Below are 16,998 nucleotides of genomic sequence, written 5' to 3'. Positions count from 1 at the left end.
ATTGGTTAGACATCTATATAGTTAGTAAAATGATCCCCCAATTGCTCCCTTCCTCCCCTGACCCTCCACCTAGCCAATGTATTAATGCTAGTTGCAGTCCTTATGCCGTGCTCCCCATCCCCGTGACCATCCATCAGCTACTAATTTGTACTTCGTTAACCCTTCACCACATTCTTCCAGCTCCTCAACCCCCCTCCCCTCTGTCTGACACCAAATTGTCCACTATATTTGTGAGTCTGTTTTCGATTAGTTTGTTCTTTTTCTTAAATTTGTTCTTTTCCTTAAATTCTGCATATAAATGAAATCATATAGTGTTTATCTTTCTCTGTCTGACTTAAATACTTTCTAGGTTCATCAAAGCAATATCTTTTTCCATTCTCTTCCTTTTCATATGTAGGGGTCTTATTTTCTTATCCTTTCAGCCACTCCATCTTTTGGTTGGAGCACTTAATTCTTTTCCATTTAAGGCACTTATTGATAGGAATGTAGTTGTTACCGTTCTTTATTTCTGTTTTTGATACATGATTTTTCTTCTTAAAGAAGTCCCTCCAACATTTCCTGTAGTTCATGCTTGGTGGTGATAAATTCCTTTAGTTTATTTTTGTCTGGGAAGCTCTTTATCTGTCCTTCAACTCTAAATGATAGCTTTGCTCGATAAATTATTCTTGGTTGTAGATCCTGGGCCTTCATCCTGTCAAATATGTTTTGCCAAACCCTTCTGTCCTGCATAGTTTCTTTTGAGAAATCAGCTGCTAGTTGTATGAGTGTTCCCTTATATGTAATTATTTGTTTTCTCTTGCTGCTTTTAAATGTTTTTCTTTGTATTTAAGCTTTGGCATTTTAATTATGATGTGTCTTGGTGTGGGCCTCTTTGGATCCCTGATTTTTGGAATTCTCTGAGCTTCCTGGGGTTGTATGTCCATTTCCTTCACCAGGTTAGGGAAGTTTTCCATCATTATTTCTTTAAACAGCTGTTCAACATCTTGATTTTCTTCACTTACGCCAATCAGACGAATATTTGGAACCTTAATAGTGTCCTATATCCTCCTTAAATTATTTTTATAGTCTCGACATCTTTTTTCTTGCCATTCTGATCAAGTGTCCTGATTGGCTTTCCTGTCCTCTAGACAGGGCATTTGATCTTCTTTATTCACTTTGTTTATTCCATTTAATATACTTCTCATCTCAGATAATGTGTTCTCCATTTCAGACTGGTTCCCTTTTATAATTTCCATTTCCATTTCCATTTTTATCTCTTTGTTGGAGTTCTCTACATTTCCCAAAAGTTCACTGAACATCTTTATAATTAGTGTTTTCAACTCTGCATCTGTTAGATTACTTGACTCCATTATATCTGGATCTCTGTTCTGTTTCGTCATGTGGGACCTGATTCTTTGTCTTCCCATTTTGGCTGCCTTTCCGTGTCTGTTTCTATGTACTAAGCAAAGCTCCTAAGTCTCCCAGTCTTATTAGCGTGGATTTGTGAAGTAGGTGCCCAGAGGCATAGTCCTGAGAGGGATTCAGCTGCAGGCCAAATTTAGCTCAAGCCTCTACTCCTCTGGGGCCACCTATTAAGATTCAGCAAGCAATCCATAGATGGTGTGCTTATAGTTGCCTCAAAAGGCCACACCAGAAACCAAGACCAGCTGCCTCCACCAGTGTGAGTCCCAGCAAGGAGCACCTGACTCGCTGAGGATACACCTGGATGTGGCTTGGGTGGGGGGCTGAGTTGGGGGAGGCAGGGTTTCAGGGAATCCTCTGGGTGGAGCAACCTCTGTTATCCAGTTTGATGATGTCAGAGCTATGGCAGCACTGTGTCCTACACACTGGTACCAGGGAGGGCTCAACAAGGAACGATGGTTACCGCCGGCACTTCTGTACCAAGTGAATCTCTCCTCGGCCCTCACTCCAACAATGTCTTCCTCTAAGTCCCTGGTGACCCTGTATGCAGCCGAATGGGCCCCGGTGCTCAGATCCAGCAGGTCCGTCACCGTGAAAATCCACTTGCGTGGATGCGGCCCCTATAAGAGGCATCTGCCTGCTGCTGCTGCCACAGCTCCGTCTCACTCAGTTGCTCGAGACTGGGCAGCCCCATGTCCTCACCCTGTCCTACCTTCTGCTGTTGCAGGGTGCTTTCTTGGATTTCTCCCTAGTTGTACGGCTTGTTCATCTAGATCCCAGGCGATTTTTCCTTGCTGCTGCTCCTTGTTTCCGTCACAACTTTGATTTGGTCGCCAGAGGGATGAACAGAGCCTCTATCATCTACGCTATTTATTTCTCCTTCTCCTATCTTTCCATTTATTTAGGTTCTTTGATTTCTTTATTAGTGTTTTGTAATTTTCACCACAGAGATCTTATTCATGTTTTGTTAAATTTATTCCTAAGTATTTGGATATTTTTGGAGCTCGTGTAAATGGTATTGCTTTTAAAACATCAGTTTCAGTTGTTCATTGCTGGTATACAGATATAAAATTATTTTTGTGTTTTTACTCTATGTCCTGTGACTTTACTTAGTTCTAGGTGAGTTTTGTGGTCACTTCTTTTGGTTTCAATCATGTCATCTGCAAATAGGGACATTTTTATTTCTTCCTTTGCAATCTGTATGCCTTTTATCTCTTATTCTTGCCTTATAATACTAGCTAGGAATTCTAGTATAATGTCAAATAACAATGCTGAGAGAGAACATCCTTACCTTGTCCCTGATATTAGAAGGAAAGCATTCAGTCTCTCACCAGTAAGTATGATACCAGATGTTGGCTTTTTGTACATGACCTCTTTAAGGTTGAGGAAGTTACTTTCTATCTTAGTTATATGAGAAATTTTTTAAAATCTTGAACAGATGTTGAATTTTTCAAATGTTATTTCTGCATCAATTGATATGATTATATAGTTTTTTCTTTTTGTCTATTAATATAGTGAATCACATTGATTTTTCAAATATTGAAGCAGCCTTGCCTTTTCAAGATAAGCCCTACTTGGTTACAGTGTTTTTAAAAAACTTTTGGGTACAATTTGCTAAGATTTTATTTCTGTATCAATGTTTATAAGAGATATTAACCTACAGTTTTCTTGTACTGTCTGGTTTTGGTATCAGGGTTTTATAAAAATGAGTTGAGAATTGTTCCCTTCTCTTCTATTTTCTGGAAAAGTTTGTGTAGAACTGGTATCATTTCATCTTTAAATGTTTAATATACTATACATTGTAACCATCTAGGTGTGGAAAAAATTTCTGAAGCTTTTAACTATAAATTCAATTTCTTTATAGATATAGAATTTTTCATGTCATCTGTTCATCCTTGATGAGTTTGGTAGTTTTTCTCAAGGAATTAGTTCATTTCACCAAGGTTTTCATATTTATGCATGTAGAGTTGTTCGTAGTATTCTTTTATTTTTCTTTTAATGTCTACAGAGTCTGTAGTGATATCCTCTCTTTCATGCCTGATATTAATAATTTACATCTTTTCTTTGTTAAGATATATGAATTTTATTGAGGTTTATGAATTTAATCTCAAAGAACCAATTTTTCATTGTATTGAGTTTTCGCTATTTTCTGTTTTCATTCATTTCTGCTCGGTTTTTTTATTCCTTCTGCTTGATTTGGATTTTTCTCTTTTTAAAAAGTTTTTTAAAGATCAGTGATTTGAGAACTTTCTTCTATTTTAATATAAACTTTTAATGCTATGAATTTCCCCCTCACCACTACTTTAGCTGAATCTCACAAATTTTGATATGTTGTGTTTTCATTTCCATTGAGTTCAGAATATTTTTACATTTCTCTTTTGACATTTTCTCTGACTCATGGATTAATTAGAAGTGTGTTAGTTACAAATGATTAGAGATTTTATTTTATTTATTTTCTTATTTAATCCTAATTTAATTCCATTATGATTGAAGAGCATAATTTATAGGATTTAAATTCCTTCACATTTTTATGACTGGTATTATGATCCAGGATATTGTCTGTCTTGGTGAATGTTCCATTCACATTTAAGATAATATATATTCTGCTATCGTTAGATGGAATAATTCAAACATATTTATTGGGTCCAGTTGGGTTGATGGTATTAGTTCTTCTATGTCCTTGCCGATTTTCTATTTATTAGTTCTATCCATTACTGAGAGAGGAGTGTTGATGTTTCCAAATAGAATTATGGATGATTTGTTTCTCCTTTCAGTTCTATCAGTTTTTGATTCCTGTGTTTTGTAGTGATCTTATTTATTTCTGGTGATTTTCTTTGCTCTGAAGTTTACTTTGTCTGATATTATTATAGCTACTCTTGCTTTCTTTTAATTAGTGTTCACATGGCATATTTTCTTCCATTTAAAAATTTTAACGTACCTATATTAATATGTTCAAATTGAGTTTTTTGTAGACAACACATAGTTGGATCACATTCTTTGTATCCATTCTACCAATTTGTGTGTTTTAATTGGTATATTTAGACCATTTCTATTTAGTGTAATTATTATTGTATTTGGATATAGGTTGACCATTTTATTTATTTATGTTTTTTGGTTTCCTTTATTATTTTTTCCCTTCATTTCTCTGTTTTCTCCTTCCTGACTGTGTTTGGACATTTCAACATTTTATTAGAATTTCATTTTATCCATTGTGTTTTTGACTATATGTTTATATGAAAAGTTTTAATGTTTGCTCTTGGGATTAAAATGTAAATATTTAATTTTTCATAATCTACTACTTTGAGTGGAATATAAAAATCTTCTCATGATTTAGATTCCTTTACTCTCACCTCATTATATTGTAATTGTCTTGTGTATTACATTTACATACTGAAAACCCCATCAGACAATGTTGTCATTTTTCTTTCAAACAGGAACTGTATTTTAAGGAACTCAGGAGAATGGTCTATTATATTTACCTAGATGTTCTCCATTTCTGTTGTTCTTTTTATTCCTGATGTTTCAAGTTTCCTTATGGTATAAGTTCCTTTTTGTCGAAGGAACTTCCTTTAGTAACTCTTTAGAGTAGGTCTGTTGGCAATGAAATTTCTTTGTTTTCCCTCCCTGAGACTTTGTTTATTTCAACTTCATTCATGAAAGATATTTTTGCTGGATTTAGAACTCTAGATTGACAGGGTTTTGTTTTGTTTTATGCTTTTGTTTTTCTTTTCCAGCACTTTAAATTGTTCTACTTCATCCTACTCTACCCCCTATGGCTACTGATGAGAAATCTTTAATTATATGAATTGTTGTTCTCCTGTAAGGAGTTTATAATCAGCTTTATCTCTTACTTTCCTGAGTTCCTCCCTCTCCATAATCTCTGATATCTTCTGGTTCTTTGGACTTTTTTCAGACCTACAGCCAGGAAGCCAGTGTTTTAGGTATCCTGCTCTGCTGTGTACTTTCTGGGACTGTGCCATGTCCATGGCCAAGCAGCGGAAGGATAGAGAGAAATAATGCAACTAGTGTTCTGCTCACCCTCTTGGGACCACGGCTTCTTTGTAGAGGAAGTTTCCCCTCCCTCAGAGTTTTTGGTGCCTGTGGGACCTCACTGCTAGTTCTGTCATTGCCACTTCTTACCAGGATTTCTTGGGGCCTGGGGCGCTAGAACAAATAAAAGAACAAAATCTGTCAGACTTCTCTGACACTCTCTGGGTATTAAGAGATGCTTTTTCTGCTCCTTGAGTCAGAACTAAGAGGCTTCTCTTGGAGCTTTCTCTGTCTGTGCTCTGGTACCCATTCTGAGTTTCGGGCTGCCTTAAGTATAGACCAGGGGATTCTGGTTGAGTAAAAAAACAAAATAGAAAACTCACTGCTCATTCAGTGGTGTTTTGAATTCTGGTCTTCTTCCCCAGTCCACCTGCTATTATTTACCTTCCAGAGTCCTCAAATTGCTGTTCCATGTGTTCTGTCCAGCATTTACAGTTACATTCAGTGAGAAAGACAAGATGTAGTGTGCTTATATCATCTTACTCAAAATTGGAATAATATATCATGTTTTAATTGCTGTTATGTACTGAATCTTAGTATCCTTTCAGAATTCATATGTTAAAGTCCTAACCCCCAAAAGATAGTATTTGAGAAGGGGCCTGTGAGAGGTAACTAAGATTAAATGAGGTCATGAAAATGGGGTCCTCATGGTGAGATTAATGTCCTTATAAGAAGAGACCCAGAGTACTCACTCACTCTCTCTCCCTCCCTCTCTGTCATATGAGGACACAGCGAGAAGGTGGCTATCTGAAGCCAGTAAGAGAGAGCTTACTAGGAACCAAATTAGCCAGCACCTTTATCTTGGACTTGAGACCCTCTGGAACTATTAGAAAATAAATTTCTGTTGTTTAAGCCACCAAGTCGATGGTATTTTGTTGTGGCAGCCTGAGCTAAGACAATTGCTAAAATATTCATGAAAAAATTCATGGCCTTACATATTGAGTCACCCTTTCCTTCAATCACAACTTTTCCCCATAGTTCTACCTGAACATATTTTCTGCAAGATTTGTTAATAATGTATACTTAGCTGAATATCCAGACAGAAAAAAAAGTCCCCACAAACTAGACTGGTAGCTTTAGTGATCCAAATAATTATTTTATTTTTACTTATAATGCCTCAAATATATATTTTGATATGTCTATGTTTTGAGTTAATTTAATGCTTGATTATTTGGTCCCCTTGACTAAATTTACTTAATGTTTTACTATAAATAATCTCAAGGCTAAGTGATCAAGATTCTGTTTGGACCAATTCTTTTTATTTTTTGTCCTTGAGAGGCTTACTTCAAAGACTATATGGTTAGAAGTCCACAATCTATTTCTTTCACTTACAGCATGATAATTATAAAAAATGAGAGCAATGCTGAATAAATATAATTGAGTAGAAGGAATATAAAAGAGTTCACTTATCTTTTGCAGATGTTTTAAATATCATATATGAAAATAAACAAAACACTAGTAATTTGTGACCATCAAAATGAAGGACAAGTCCTTATCATTGAAGTGGAACTAGGCTGGAACTAGGCTATTGTCTCAAATAGGCCCAAGACTCTAGAATAGATTAGTGAGCTTTGGTACCTAAGGCAATTTCATGTTATGCTCTATTGCTCTCCATTAGATGGACTTCTTTCTTTCCTTTCCTCCATAATATTTTCTGTCTCATTCATTCCTTGTTCTTTTTCCCCTCTTCGCAGTTTTTTACATCTATAAACTTGGATTAATCAGTAGAACAGAATTTAAAGAAGCTGCTGATCCTTGAGGGGAGCGCCTTCCCCTTATCTACCTCAGTCTCCCATCTCTTCCTTGTACGCATCCTCTGTTCCCTTTACTGTTCCACCTTTCCATATTGTCCTTCTCCTCAAAGCCATGCTTTAGCTCTGCCACTGTTGGACAGAAGATATAGCTTAACTCTGCTTGGCTCGCTTGAGAATAAAAAGGTTATTACTTATTCTAGAATGAGTAATTTCCTTCTCACACCAGAATCTTATTAAAGTATCATATTGTTCCAGAGTTAATAAGAATAATTTGTGAAATTAAGCCTCAGTTGTGATTTGGCTACTTCCATCTTAGAGAAAATTAAAAAGGAAAATATTATAAATGATAATTACATCAAAACTTGTTTGAAAAAGTTAGCCTCAAATAAAATTAGGAGTCTACCTTCTGGGAAATTTTGGTTATTTATGCTGCAACTGAAGAGAAGGTACATTATTGTGTTTGCTTTGTAATTACAAAGGCTTCATAGACCTTTTTTTCTCCTTTAGGACACAGAATATTAATGAAGCCTGATATTTTCTTTGTGGATGTTCCCTTTGGGAAATAAAAGATGGAAATAGTGATTAAGGTCTTTTCAAAGAATATCCCATACCAGAGTAAAGAAATATAAGGATTATATAACATGACATGTTAATATACATATAATGTAATATATGGCTATTATTATCTAAGGATTATATTATATCCAGATGATGTTATATTTGTATATTTAAGTATGTATTTGAAAAAGTGTGTAGTCTTTTAGTCATTGAGTTTATAAATACTTAAATGAGTGTCTATCTGATATGTAAAAAGAACTGCTAGGCATTTTGGGAAGTACAGAGGTTTACACAAGATTTTTTTTTAACTTCCAAAAACCTTCAGTGGGAAGTGGGAAGAGCTTCACTGAAGTGAAGACTGAGATGTAGTTAGAAGTTGTCAGGGCTTACACTAGGGAGCCTCGATGAAGTTTGGATTCTAAGTGTTACTGTACCTTCTGACAATTGTGAATGAGGCTGGTTCTTGGGAAGTCTGAACTGGTTTGCTCTTTGCACAGTTCTGCTGGGACCAGCATTCTTCTAGTTTGTGGGAGACATTATCCAGAAAACTATCTTGTCCATGGGGGAGGTGACATCTCCTGAACCTGGCCCCCTGAGAACTTTGAGTAGGTGAGAAAAGGAGGTTGTATGCATTCTTGCTCATGTCATAATGTTGGACATGTGACTTAAGAGAACCATGTGGTTGGTCAATATAATTGAACTATTTCTTTACCAAGCCTTGACTCTAGAGTGACTCAGAGGCTAATGCAATTCATTTAAACTCTAACTGAAACAGTGGTATGATGTAAGATTATAGCAATAAAAGACATAAAATAATTCAAAAACAACCGTTTATTGGGAACATCTTGAAAGACTGGGAGAATTTTCCTATCATCTTCGATTTTGCACTTGATAGTTATTCAGCATTCATTCAGCATTTACTGAAAGCTTACCATATGTCAAATAATATGGAAGGTGTCAAAGACGGCAACAAGGAAAGTGTAATTAAATAAGATCTAAATGATATAATCCTCACTTAATCCCCACAACAACTCTTTGAGGTAGGTACTATTATTATCCTCATTTTATAAATGGGGACATTGGGAGACAGAAAGATTAAATAACTTGCCAGAGATCTTACAACTGAAAAGTGGAAGAGCAAAATTTGAAAGCACACAATCTGGCTCCAGAAATGATGCTTTTAGCCTCCATGCTATATAGCCTCTCAAGAAATTTATGATCTGAATATATATAGTTAAGTATCTTTCATTTCAGGGTAAGGTAGTGGAGGAATAGTGTATAGGGAAGCAAAATAGTTGTGTTTCTTGTAAACTAACACCTAGCGTGTCTGACTCAAGAAATGCTTCAGTTTGTGCTCCAAAGAAAAGAATTGAGTAACAGGAAAGTATTAAATACAGCAAAATGTTGGAAATATTTATCAACAGATGGTAATCTATTTAATTTTCCAGGGCTATAACCCTGCATCCTTTTTTCACATATACAATAAATACAATCAATCAGATAACATTTCCTTTCTCCCTTTGGTAGAGGTATTTGTATGAAGGTTGCTTCACCATGGTGGTTTGGACCTATGTGGGCCCATCTGGTGAACTGTTCAGATATGGTCTGCTCTGCCGAGACAGTGCTTACAGAATAATGGGAACCTTAGGGAGAAAATTCCTGAAGGTGGAAAATTGTAGAAATGATAATAAACCCTCAGTTATATGAAAGGGATGATTTCAGTTCTTGTGGTAGAGAAGCAGTATAGAGTCATATTGTAAGAAGTACATGAGATGTATTTCTGTAAATCATGTCTGTCAAACATTAGTTCAACAGTAGTATGTAATCAGTAATATTCATTATTATTTAGGTCATAGAACTCACCCAGGCTGTCCTTATAGAAACATATTTACAGAGACCTGGGAGAGAAAATATAAATATGCTAGGGGTCTTCATAAAACCTTACATATGCACTTTATTGATCCTATACATTTCTAAATGCTATCAGCAAATGTTTATGCTAACAAATATCAGTAGTTATTATCATTATTGCACTTATTACCTCCCCATTTTATGTTATCATTAATTTTATATTGGGGTCTATGAAAAAATAGGATTTAATTTTCAAAATATTCAAATATTTAAGTAGATTTCTCTAAACAGAAAGAGAAGAATGAAATTCATATGTATGGGCAACAAACTTAATTGTCATTACTAGGCACTATGGATTTTGCTGTCCAATAGAAATGAACTCCTGAACTGTGATTTTATCATAGAATTAATTTATTGCAGAGTCACTTTCTGATTATTTCACCAGTAGATATTTGCTCGATCACTAATATTTCCTCTATTCATTCTTCCTATAAAGTAAATAAATACCTTACTTCCTCATTCTAGGCAGGTAGAAATTTCAAAAAGATGATGAGGAAATCCTTTTCTTTCTTGTTGGTCCTTAGGCCCTTTTAATTTCCCCTCCACCCCCAGTGGGGGTAGTCATTAAGATGTCTCAAACAACTGTGGAACATTCAAAATCATAACTGTGATATGATCATGTTACACAGCCATTCGAACTCCTCTGCTTCAGGGACAAGGTTTGAATGATGTCACACAGCCTATGGACTTCACACAGCTTCCTGGACTGATTTTTTTTGTTGTGAGAGGATGGGATATGAGAGAAAGACAAGCCCACTGTAATTCTGAGGATCAGATTTAACTAGGATCTGATAAATCTTGAGGTATTGCCATATCAATAAATTGATCTAATTTATTCCTTTTCACCTGATGTATAATGTTTCATCATATGAAAATATCACACTTTCTTTATTCATACTGATGGACATTTAGGTTCTTTCTAACTTTTTTCTATTTTAAATAATGTTGCCATGAACATTCTTATATACGTATGAAAGTTCCAGTAGAGTTGAGGTCTTTAAACTTTTTCATTAGCTTACCCCACAATTTGGAAAATTCTAGAATTAAACTTTTTCATCATAAATTTAAGTAGTTGTCAAGGAGTTAATTTCAAAGTGGAATTCTTAAATACATCCAATCGAATATAAATACCATAGTGATTTGATACCATTATCCATCAAAACATTAATAACAGAACAGCTCTTCTCTCACAGTGGGAAATTTTACATCACTCCTTTTTTTCTTTGGACTTGAATTTTTTTCACTTCTGCCATAGATTTTAATCTAAATGTGTATTATACATTACGTGTGAATATCTTTTATTGCTCACTCTATCATATTTCGCTGCTACAAATTTTATATAGAAATTTAAATTAAATTATGTAAAATTCCATTGACCATAATACTCCTGTTAAAAATTCTTCTGACTTTTAATCATTAATTTTAGTTATCTTTAGTTCATAATTGATCAGTTAAATACTTTTAAACATTGATAAGTATTTAATATAAAGAAATCAATGTGGCTTTTAAAAAAATTGGTTTGTATATCATAAATGAATTTTACTTATTTCTGGAAGGAGACAGGTTCAGCATCAGTTTAATCCTAGTTTTTGCTTTCATACTGTAAACAGAGGAATATTGTTCATATAAGTAAGTAGATGACAATTGGAAGGAATTGTTTTGGTGATGTCACTCATTTATTTGAAAGCTTTCCAAATTATAAGCTACACATCTCTTAGTAATCTTATTTTTAATGATTTATCAGTAGACCATTTGAATAAAATCTTCCTTTAATTTACTAGAAAACAAATAGTGTTAAACAATCTTAACTTTCAAAAGGGCTGTTAACAGGATCGTTCAGCTTCTCAACACTGATGTCATTATTTCAGATTGTCTCTTTAGCCCCTTGCAGGTTTTTACACTTTGGAGCAGTACGTTGTTTTAGCACACAGATGGAGAGAGGTATATCTTTCTCTTTTAAAATAAAAGAAAGGGCCACTGCAAAAGGGGAGGTGGGGACTAGAAACTAAGAGAGTCACTCACTACACTGGTTCTCGGGTAAATCAGATATAGAAGGGAGTATATACAGAGGTTAAAGATCTGGAATTAACACTCTCTGAGAGCCTCAATTCTCTAGTTTGAAACCCACTGCTATGAGGTTTATAGTCAAGTGGAATTGCTAGTGTTGAGTCTCCTGAGCTGTGTGGCTGTTTCACTGAACCCACACTACTGAGGACATTGCTGTTCCTCTCAGGGACTCAGAAGTCCCTCCGAATGTCCATCTATGTGAGTCATCAGAGTTTCCTAACTTTTGGAAAATCTCATGGTCACTTCATTCAAATAACTGGTGACCAGTGAGTAGTAAGCCACCGAAGTTCTATGAGATAACAACTTTCTTTCTATAATTTGCTTTGTGACAACCTCTGGAAGTATTTTTATTCACGACTTTCTTTCTTTAAAGGGCATTCATAGTCTACATCAACCAAAATGGTACAAAGACAGCACTGTACTTGGTTTTCATTCTGTGCCTTGAAGCAAAAATGCCTTTAAGGCCTCTTTTACCCTCTGTTAATTGCAAAATAAACAGATGTCTCATGGAGAAGATTATTAGAAATATTATGTGCCGTTTGGGATAACTGGAAGTTAGATAGCAAACCCAAGCCAAGAAAGCTACCAGGGTAAGTAAACTACTAAGGTAGCTAACTCTTAGCGGGGAAAAAAAATCTGGTTTGCAAATTTCTGGATATAGTTGAAAAGGACACTACATTTCAAAAATAGAATAAGGACCATTCTCAGGCAAGAGAATTGTACTTGAAAGCCTGAGACGATATAACGTGCCAAACTCAAATCATAAGGAAAAGTTAACTGGTTAATAGGACAAGTACCTCAACATTGTGAAATAAACAGGATTTGAAATGCAGATGATCCTATTTTACAGTTACAAGTTATTTTTTAAAAAATCATTATAAAGACTAATAATATAACATTTTTTATTGGCAAGTCCACAAGAACACATTAATAATAAGGCACATCTTAATTAAGGCCTCCCTCCTACTTGCTTTACCAAGTGATATAGAAAAAGGTCCCATGAGCTATAGCAGCCAATGTCCTGGGTCTGCACTCTGGGAGGCAGTGAAGACCAAGGTGCTACGTCCAGGAAAGGAACTTCAGATAACACTTTGGCTAAGAGCTAAGTAAATGCGGGATCTCCCCTACTTTACAGAATAGACTGTTTCTATCCACTAGCTTTCTCCCAGTTCCCCAGCTTCAAGAAATTTATGTTAGTGATTTGATATAGTCCTAAATTAATTTTTAATTACCATGACCTTTGCTTATAGACCTTTCCCTCTAGGGTTTCCTGAAATGTAAAACCTGTACATTGTGTGTGAAATGCAACATATTTTATTATAAATGAGTAGCAAAAATCCATAAAACAGAACTCTTCATCTATTATATTTAGAAAAGATAAAATTGCTCTTCTAAGCCAGGTCTAACAATGTTAGGTTTTTCTGTGGTATTCTTTTTGATGTTCCTACAAGATGGAAAAATCTAAATCAGGCTGAGAGTATCTTTTGAACTTATTTTATTAATCCTAAGACATTGTTAATAAGAAACAAGTGGGCAGGGTCTAGAACTGCTTTATTCTGTAATTAAGTGGAACCATGGAATTAAACAATGGCCCACCATTGGGCCATTAATGTTAGGTTTTAAAAAATCAAATTAAAAATATTACATTCACGTAGTTACAAAATCAAAAAGCATGAAGCAAGAGCATCATGTACAATGTGAATTGTGGCCCTTGGAACTATATAACTTGGTGGTCTTGTAAATATCACCTTCCTACCTAGTCTCCTAGCCATATCAGTTTCTTGTATATTAATGAGGAGGAGAAAAATCGGGATAAGAATAAAGAGAATGGCAAGAAAGAGAACAGGAGAAAGGAGAGTAGGATAGGTGGAAGAAAATGTCTTAGTTTATTCAGGTTGATATCACACTATACCACAGACTAGGTGGCATATAAACAATGGGAACTTATTTCTCACAGTTTTGGAGGCTAAAAGTCTGACATCAGGGTACCCATATCATCAGTTTCTGTGTCAAGTGAGGGCCTGCTTCCTGGTTCATAAACGGTGTCCTTCTAGAGGTAACCTCATATGGTGTGGGGGAAGGGAAAGGAAGCTCCACCAGGCTCTTTTATAAAGGCGCTAATCCCATTCATGAGAGCTCTACCCTGAGGATTTAATCACCTCCCAAAGGCCCCATCTCCTAATACCATCACCTTGGGAGTTAAGTTTCAACATAAGAATTGGGGCTGGGCTCAGGCGGATGCAAACATTCAGACCATAGCAGAGAGGAGAGACTGAGGTTTTATACAAAGGATCAGCAACTTTCTACCTGCCATCTCTTGCAATTGTCTTTTGTGTGTATGTGTATTTGTATATGAATAGATGAGGAAGAAATGGGAAGAGTAAAAGGAAAAAAAAAACATTTACCTGGGGAAGGATAGTGGTGAGTCACTAGGAATTTTTAACTACATGGATGTATTACATGAATAAACTTCTTTGTATTGTTTTTTTCTTCTCATATCACTTTCATCTAGTCTTAATCAAGTATATTTTATTATTTTGAGATTTAGGTTTTGGGAAAACATTCAGAGGTAATAGACATAACTTTGTAGAAGAAAGAGAAGCAGGGATACAGGTCTCTACCACCCTTACACTAGAGATAAACTAACCTTTGGCCAGCACAAATTGGCTTGATGGATTCTAGAATTAAATTTTCTGCACTGACCTGCTCGGACTGCAAACAGATTAACTGATTGTGAGCCCTGTAGAAAATGCTGTATCTATGCATGGCACCATTTTTATTGACACCAACTCTTCAGTAGGTGGCAGTGTTCCTTTCTATTCCCAGTCGCTTTTGGCATATCCTTCATTTCAGAAGTGTGGTCCCTTTTAGTTTTTTTTTTTTTTCAGTCCACATATAACAGCTGCGTCTTTTACATCCTTGTTTGGAAGTTACTGTCCATATAATCTTAGGAACTGAGGAGAAGCAAATTTACAACATGCAGCAATTCACGTTTTTATTTTTGATCTTAAAGGCCCTAAATCTCAGAGTCTAATTTCAGTTAAGGGCAGAGTGTGAGCACCAGTAATTGTATTGTTTACTTGTCCCTATTTATTGTCTCCACCTAGGCAGTTCATCTTGTTCCCTTCATTCACCCCTGTCCAAGGCTTGAAAATACCATTAAAAGCTATCTCAAGTTGAATTTTTCTCTAACTTGTTAGATTCCTATAAAAGTGAGGTTTTCTTCCCATCTTTATTCACTGAAGGAACATCAAGAAATTTCCCAGGCTCCAATCTAGGATCCTTCACTGAATAGCTATGCAATTCACACATGTAAACCATTTGGGCTTCAGTTTCTTTATTTGCAAAATGGGATTGGCGAAATAGGGAATCTTTGAGTTTTCTTAGATCATAAAGTAGTCTCTCACCACCTTAATGGTGGTAATACTGTGGTACTATGTGATTATTTCTGGAGGAAATTTTCTTTAAGCAGCCAAAGTCACTAAATAGTGCAAAGACTGAAGAGTAGATTTAGCGGAGACAATTGATTTAGGGAAAGAGGGTACTCAACAAGGTCCGACGTAGAGGTTTTCAAAGAATTAAAGATGTTGCTTTGTGGATAAGGAGTGAACTCCAATAAGAGTCAGAAAATCTGCAAAATTTTAAAGAGAATTTTATAGATAAAACCTCCACCAGCTTGGACTAAAGAAGAAGGAGATAATTCAAAATGAAAACAACAACAAAAAAAACCTTTGGGCACCCAAAGTTATGTGGACAGGAAGGAATCTGAGGGAGCTATTCAACTGTAAAGGGCAGGCAGTTTCCTACGGAAAAGGAAGATTAACTCAGAGGTGATAGTCTGGACCCAAAATTGAGAGTCAAGAACACTGGATTAGGGAACTACTCTGAGGAAGAGGAATCAGATCTTAATGGAGAACTAAATCCTTAGAGTCAGAATGACAGTGCTTGACTTAAGAATGCTATGGACTAGTCTCTGCCAAGTGCCTTCCATTTTCCCCACTTTTGATCAGGACTGTCTGTTGCTGTAATCTTATCCCTGGTTTCAGCATTGTATGTTGTGTATGTAACTTGCGTTTTTAGCTCACAGGTCTCCAGATGAAGGGGAGCAACATCTGAAACACCTCATCCACTTCTGGGCCTCATGTATGTTACTAGATCCAGGGCCTTAGAGCCAATGCTATACAGAATGATAATTTGGGAGAGGAAGCAAGTGTATTTTACATGTCTGTGTGTGGGTGTGTATGTGTGAATTTTTGTGGCCAGAGGGTGGATTATAATAGAGTGTTTCCAAATATGATTGCTAAAATTCCTCCCATCACAGCCACTTCTCCTATTAAGAAGTAGAGTCTCTTTCCTTTCCCCTTGGATCTGGGCTGGCTTTGTGACTTGCTTTGGCCAAGAGAATATAGTGAAAATGATGTTCTGAGACTTCCAAATCCTGGCTTTAAGAGACCATGTAGTTTCTGCCTTCTCCCCTTGGGATCCAGTCACTATGTAAAGAAGCTTGGGGTGGACCATTGAATAATGAGCAATCACATGAAGAGAGGGAGGTCCCCAGACATTTCAGCTCCCCCAGATGAGGTGCTGGACATGTGGGTGAAGCCCTCTTGGACATTCCAGCCTCAGCCAAACTCAGCTAAATGCAATCACATGTCTGACCCCAGCCAATATCATGGGGGAACAGAAAAACTATCCAGCTGTGCCCTTCCCAAATTGCAGAATTGTGAGAAAATAAATGATGGTTGTTCTTTTAAGCCACTAAGTTTATGGTGGTCTGTTATACAGTAATAGATAATTGAAACAGTTATCAAACTTAAGGATATTTTCTATTCTTTAACTTTACTCCATGGGCTGTGAAGAGGTTGTGAAACAGAGAAACTAAATTTCATAAAAGCTGGATCTTATATGCCATAGCCATTGCTTTGTTTAACACAGAGTTTAACATAGTACTGGCACATATAGACACTCAAATGTTTGTTGATTAAATCATTAAATGAATGAATGGAGGTAAGACCTAGTACCATCAAGAATACAAACAAAAAAAGGTACTTTAAACCAAGTTGTCTTGAGCACTTTCTCTTTCAAGAAGGTGCTCTTTGTTGTCAGAAAAAGTGATGTCTCATACACCAGAAGGATGTTATAAAGGGGAAGACTTGAAGGAGTGAGGTGATGGTCAACCTTAATTTATTAACAACATCCCTCCTGTACCCAGAAGGCTCAACCCCTTCTTCCACGGTTGGGAATGCATAGTGTTAAC

Source organism: Pteropus vampyrus, unplaced genomic scaffold (genome assembly GCF_000151845.1).
Source record: "Pteropus vampyrus isolate Shadow unplaced genomic scaffold, Pvam_2.0 Scaffold68, whole genome shotgun sequence".
Lineage (NCBI taxonomy): Eukaryota > Metazoa > Chordata > Mammalia > Chiroptera > Pteropodidae > Pteropus > Pteropus vampyrus.
The sequence above is the reverse complement of the archived record's forward strand: the minus strand, read 5'-3'. Positions refer to the sequence as shown.